A 7077-nucleotide genomic window follows, 5' to 3' on the forward strand; every position below is an offset into this window, starting at 1 on the left:
GCTCGGACACACTCCCCACCTCCCTGCCCAGGGAAAAAGCCCCGCCAGGACCTACCTGATAGCATTTTGTCCCAGGCCCCACTCCCCACCATTTTGTCTTATCTGGGCCCCACTCCCTGCCTACCATTTTGTCCTATCTGGGCCCCACTCCCTGCCTACCATTTTGTCCTATCTGGGCCCCACTCCCTGCCATTTTGTTCCATCCAGGCCCCACTCCCCGCCATTTTGCCCCACTCGCCTTGGGCACAGCCAATCAAATGCCTCCACTCCCTATAAAACCCCACGTCTGTGAGGAGTCCGCGCGCAACTTCTCTGGCCCCTCTTGTTGGACTGCAGAACCTCCTCCGGGAGCCTGACTAAAACCTTCGCATTGAATCTTCTTGTACTGGCCTCAGTTTCTTCTGCTTTATCCTCGGCGAGAACAGACCTTACACTCACTATAAGCAAGGCACAATTACAAATATGAGTAAGTTACTGCCCCAAATGAACTCTTGGTCCAGTGGAAAAATCAGAATGTAAAATCACAATACAGGTAGTATGTTCTATAATTATGTCACATTCAACATACTTTGAAAGTAGAATGAAGGATGCTATTAACTATGGCCAGGAAAGGAGTCCTATAACTGGTATACTTAAAGTAATTGCTTTTTTAAGAAAAAAAGTGTGATCTAAACAGAATAGCACATGTAAAGCCATAGTCGAGCGTATAAAAGTGAAAAGAGTTAGTAGCAAAATGAATGGCTTGTGGATGAGGTTTAGGGGCTAATAACTATCATGAGGCCAGGTTGTGGCTGACTTTGTGTCATACTAAGGGGTTTGGACTTCCTAGAAGATTAGAGCTTGATTAAAGTCACAACAGGGCACAACATCCAGAAGAGAAATATTTTCTTTTTATTTGCTTCTGTGTGGTGGTTTTTATTATTTATTTAGCCTTATACTGAGAGTGGAAACTGGGATCCTGAAAGTGTTTCCTTCTAGAATATTCCCCACCCAATGGCAGGCCCTAGGCTTTGTCTTTACTGCTTCCAGGTAGCTGCCAAAGTGTAATTTTATGTTCTCTAGGATTTAGCAGTCTAAAAGTCAGGTTTGTTGCTCAATTCTCAGAATTCTAGCTCTCATTTCATTTATTTTTTGAGACAGGCTCTGGCTCTGTCAGCCAGGCTGTAGTAATGCAGTGACGTGCTCTCAGCTCACTGCAACCTCCACCTCCTGGGCTCACATAGTCTTCCCATCTCAGCCTCTAGTAGCTGAGACTACAGGCATGCACCACCCCACCTGGCTAAGTTTTGTATTGTTTTTGGTAGAGATGGGGTTTCACCATGCTGCCCAGGCGGGTCTCAAAGTCTTAGGCTCAACCGATTCACCTTCTTCAGCCTCCCAGAGTGCTAGGATTATAGGCCTGAGCCACTGGCCCTGGCCCATTTCACTTTATTTTTTAAAATCTTTACCAATTCCTCATTTTCATGCCTGCTCACCAGTGTGTTTATAAAGATGTTCATAATTTTTCAGCATTTTTGTTTTTTTTTTTTAAGAGGGTTGTTTAGGCCATCTAATCTGCCATGTTACTGGGAAGATTAAGATAATTTTAACTGATTTTCTCAAAAGCATTAGCAGATGGAAGTTAAACAGCCAAGAAGTGACATATATCCATCTTGTTTAGAGTAAAGCAGTTATGTCTTGAGCCCACGAGCTTGTAGGCTCTGTCAAATTGCAGGATGTTATGGCCATCTAATGCTATTTAACACACCACTCCAAACTTAGTGGCTTAAAACAACAATATTATTAGGCCAACACATTCTGTGGGTCAGAAACTTGGATGGGTACAACAGGGAGAAGCGCACAGGGATATCATCTGAACGTCCCCTCCAAATATCATGTTGAGATGTAATCCCAGTGTTGGAGATGGGGCCTGGTGGGAGGTATTTGGGTGATGGGGGCGGATCCCTCATGGCTTGGTGCTGTCCTTGCAATAGTGAATGAGTACTCCTGAGATCTGGTTGTTTACATGTGTGGCACCTTCCCGCCCCCACCGCCCCCCACAACTCTGTTTTGTGCCTGCTTTCGCCATGCAAAGTGCAAGCTCCTACTTCACCTTCCACAGTGAGTGAAAGCTCCCTAAAAGGCCTCCCCAGTAGCCAAGTAGATGCCAGTGCCTTGCTTCCTATACAGCCTGCAGAACCAAGAGCCAATTAAACGTCTTTTCTTTATAAATTACCCAGTCTCAGGTATTTCTTTATAGCAGTGCAAAATGACCTAACACAGCTCATTTCTGTGTTCACTATTTCTGGATCCTCAATTGGGAAGACTGTATCTAGCACCCAGATTGGCACCCGTGGCTAAGCTCAGCTGGGACTGTTGGCCAGAGTCCTCACATGTAGCCTCTCTTTCTGCTTGGACTTCTTCACAACTTGGTGGCCTTGGGACAACCAGGCTTCTTACACCTCATTTCAGGGCTCCAAGAGTGTCCCAGTGAACAAGACAGAAGCTACATGGCCTATTTTTTTAAAAGACAGTTTTTAAAAAAAAAAAAAAAACTGTTGCCCAGGCTGGAGTGCAATGGTGCAATCTTGGCTCACTGCAACCTCTGCCTCCTGAGTTCAGGCAATTCTCCTGCCTCAGCCTCCCGAGTAGCTGGGACTACAGGCATGTGCCACCACACCCGGCTAATTTCTCCATGTTGGTCAGGCTGGTCTTCAATTCCCGACTTCAGGTAATTGCCTGCCTCGGTCTCCCAAAGTGCTGGGATTACAGGCATGAGCCACTGTGCCCAGCCACTTCATAGCCTTTTATGACCTAATCTCAAAAATCAGTAGTGTCACTTCTGCTGTACTGTATTGGTTAAAGTAGTCCTTAGCCTACCCAAGTCCAGCAGGAGGCACCATAGAGCCCACTTCTCAAACGGAAGTACAATTGTCCCTGGATGCTCTTGGGGGATTGGTTCCAGAACCCCTTGCAAATCCATGGATGCTCAAAACCCTGATATAAAATGGCATGGTATTTGCATATAACCTACACATATCCTCCAGTATACTTTAAATCATCTCTAGATTACTTATAATATTTAATACAATGTAGATACTATGTAAGGCATTGCTATACTTCACTGTTTTTTAATATTAATTTTTATTATTGCATTTCTAATTTTTTTCAAATATTTTTGATCTGTAGTTGGTTGAGTCCTCAGATGTGGAACCTGCAGATAGGGAGGGCTATGTCAAATAATTTGTGGCCATTAAAAAAAAAAGACTGCCCCGTGGGATTTCAGCCTTCCTCTTTTATAGAAGTTTCTCTGGGAAAGAAGTGGGGTGCAGGGGAGTGGACTGTAGAAGAGAAGGATCACTTGTAATGAGAGATTCTGCTGGTAGCTTTTCAGTGTCTGTATTTCAGTGGGGACTTCTGCTGTGCTTCATTGTTTTGCTTTTGTTGTCACCTGAATTGCTGCCTGAGCTGCTGCAGGTTGCTTCTTCCAGCAAGCTCTCCTCCTTCCTGGATGCGTTTTGCAGTTCCAGGACTCATCTTCCTTGCTACCCTTTGACCTTGACTCTCAGAGCATCTTTCTCTTTGCTGTTGCTACTTGGTAATCATTAACCAGCTCTCCAACTTCCCCCATCTCTTTCTCTGAGGAAAGTGTCTAAAAGCAGGTGGTGTTTTTAGATGTGGTACCTTAATAGAATGGCATGGGTCCTTAGTGATAAGTATTTTCAGTTTTACCACTTGGTCTATGAGGGAGGACATGACTGATCTCCTAGCAAAGGATTTGGGTACTAAGTGGTAATATTCTTTGTTTTATACTACATTACCAGCTCTTATTCCTGAGGTGCATGTGTGTCATCTGGAAGCTGGGTGGTTGAGATGGAAGAGACATATTCAGGCACAATCTCACACTGTATCTGAAAATGTTGTTTCTTCTGATACTTAGGTCTGATTCCAGAGCAGACTGGCTCTTCACCTCTGTGTTTTTGTTTCATATCTTTGTGCAAATTGGCTACCATTAGGCATCTTTAGTCCACCAGAAATGACTGTATATATCCAAGCGCTATTTGTGAGACAGTTCCTATTTTTCTCATGGGGTCCTTAGAGGGTGTGGATGATGGTTCTCTACCATGCCATGTTAGTTAAGGAAGCTCTGTTTACCAAAGCACACAGAGGATGTCTAGAACTCTCTGCACTTCAGTTCTGCCTTACAAAAGCACCAGCCAGTCACCAACATTTTTCTTTCTTATAGTAAGTTCTTAAAGCTTCTTTAGCTCTTTAGACTAGGATCAGCCATCTTCTTCAGAGTAGTGTGATTTAGAGAGATGCTCTTACTGTTTGCTTTTCCTGTAGATGAACTAGTTTATCAATATTGTTCTTAAAATCTGATGAATCCTTTCTTTCCATCTTCCATGGTAATAGATTTTTAGTGAGGCACAAGAATAAACACTACATTTCTAGGCCAGGTGCAGTGGCTCATGCCTGTAATCCCAGCATTTTGGGAGACTGAGGTGGGAGGATCACTTGAGGCCAAAAGTTCAAGACAAGCCCAAGCAACATAATGAGACCCTGTCTCTATGAAGGAAAAATTTAAAAATTTTAGAGGTGGGGCATGGTGGTTCATGCCTGTAATCCCAACAGGGAGGCCAAGGTGGAGGGATTTCTTGAGCCCAAGAGTTCAAGACAAGCCTGAGCAACATAGTGAGACCCTGTCTCTACAAAATTAAAAAAATTAGCTAGGCATGGTGGTATATGCTTGTAGTCCCAGCTACTCAGGAGGGTGAGGCAGGAGGATTGCTTGAACCCTGGAAGTCAAGACTGCAGTGAGCCAGTGTACCTGCCACTGCACTCCAATCTAGGTGACAGCAAGACCCTGTCTCAAAAAAAAAAAAAATTAACTGGGCATGGTGGTGCACACCTGTAGTCCCAGCTACAGAAGGCTGAGGCACAGGACTGCTTGAGCTTAGGAATTTGAGACGTCAGTGAGCCATGACTGCACCACTGCATTCCAGCTTGGGTGACAGAGCAAGACCCTGTCTCAAAACAAAACAAAACTACATTTCCCTGCAACTAGATGTGATTGTGTTTTGGTAAATGGGAGGTAAGTGAATGGGTTGTATAGCACCTTCTAACAACCTTCCTTAAAAGACAGCTGGCTTGGAATAAGAAGGAGTGTTGATACACATGACAACTCGGATGGCTCTCAGGGGCTTTTAACACTGAGTGAAAGAATCCAGTCTTAAAACCTTAAAAACTGTATGATTTTATTTATGTGACATTCAGGAAAAGGCATAACTGTAGGGACTATAGGGACAGGTAACAGAGCAGTGGTCACGGGTTGAGGTGGAAGAGGCATCTGACTGCAAAGGAGCAATAAAAGGAATGCTGAAGGTGATGGAGAGCCTATAGGCTCGTGCGGACGAGCTCCACCAACAGTGCTTTGAGATCAAATGGCGCACAAGAGCGCTGAGCAGGAGAGAAAATATTCCTGGGTAATAAATGTGCATTGTAAAGGACCTCTGGATCAAGATCTGTCCCAAAGGACAGAATGTAAGAGTGGGGAATTTCAGACGGGATGGGCATCAGGGAAACATGGTGCCCCTCAAGTTCATCTGAAGTAGTTCCATCTCTAGTTTTGTTGAGCCACCAATGAGATGAAAATCTTTTCTCATTTATGCATCCCTTCACCTTTTTGGTTCAGAGAACTGAAGATGGAAAAGCTCCTGTACAAGCCATGGTTCCAAGACAGTGTCCCCCTGCGTGGAAGAGAGCTTACTTGCCACCGGAAGTTCTGGCAGAAAAGTGAAACAGAGACTGTAAAAAGCAGGAAAGGAGAATGGCCTCTTTGCTTTGATTTTGTAAGTTATTTTGTCCTGAACTCCTAAATAGGGTTGATAAACCAATCTCTCTGTCCACACAAGTTGCCCTTCTCTGGCTAAGGACTGCCTCCAGCAAACTACCCTTTTAATACTCAGACTGTGTCTTAGGCATTAGTGCTGCTATAACAGAGTATCTTAAACTGGGTAATTTGTAAACAATACAAATTTGTTGCTCACAGTTCTGGAGGCTGGGAAATCCAATATCAACATGACAGCTGATTCAGGGGCTGGTGAGGGTGCCTTTCTCATAGATGTCATCTTTTGTGTCCTCACATGGCAGAAAGGGCAAAGGGGGCTAAGGCCCGTTTTTCTTTTTAATTTATTTATGTTTATTATTATTATTTTTTGAGGCAGAGTTTTGCTCTGTCACCCAGGCTGGAGTGTAGTGGTGCAATCTCAGCTCTCTGCAACCTCTGCCTCCTGGGTTCAAGCAATTCTTCTGCCGCAGCCTCCCAAGTAGCTGAGACTATAGGCGCCTGCCACCACTCCTGGCTAATTTTTTGTATTTTTAGTAGAGACAGGGTTTCACCATGTTGGCCAGGATGGTCTCGAACTCCTGACCTCAAGTGATCCGCCCTCCTCGGCCTCCCAAACTGCTGGGATTACAGGTGTGAACCACTGTCTGAGGCCTGTTTTTAAAGGGCACTAATCTCATTCATGAGGGCAGAGTCTTCTAAAGGCTCCACCTCTTAATACCATCACCTTGGGAGTTAGGTTTCAACATATGAATTTGAGGGGGACACATACATTCAGACCATAGCAGACCGTTTCTCTATTTCTTTTGGGTCCTAAATGATATTTGTTTGGGCATCCGAAGTCCTCTCTTGTTCTCCCTCACCCTTCGCTGAAGTCAGGGGAAGTTTTAGAAAGGCAAGAGGCACAGGGCAGCCTGTAGAAGCGGTATCTAGCACTGAGCACCCAGTATCTCCTAGGCATGCCGGAACAGCCTCCTGGAAATCCTCACTGGGCAGATCCAGGGTAGGGCCGCGGCTTCTGTTGGACAGCCCTACATCAAGATATACGGGCAGGGTACGGTGGCTCACGCCTGTAATCACAACACTTTGGGAGGCCGAGGCAGGCAGATCACCTGAGGTTAGGAGTTCGAGACCAGCCTGGCTAACATAGTGAAACCCCGTCTCCACTAAAAATACAAAAAATTAGCTGGGCGTGGTGGTGGGCACCTGTAATTCCAGCTGCCAGGGAGGCTGCGACACGAGAATTGCTT

The sequence above is a fragment of the Aotus nancymaae genome, unplaced genomic scaffold, assembly GCF_030222135.1.
Source record: "Aotus nancymaae isolate 86718 unplaced genomic scaffold, 86718_ANA_hifiasm-v0.15.2.pri h1tg000030l, whole genome shotgun sequence".
Lineage (NCBI taxonomy): Eukaryota > Metazoa > Chordata > Mammalia > Primates > Aotidae > Aotus > Aotus nancymaae.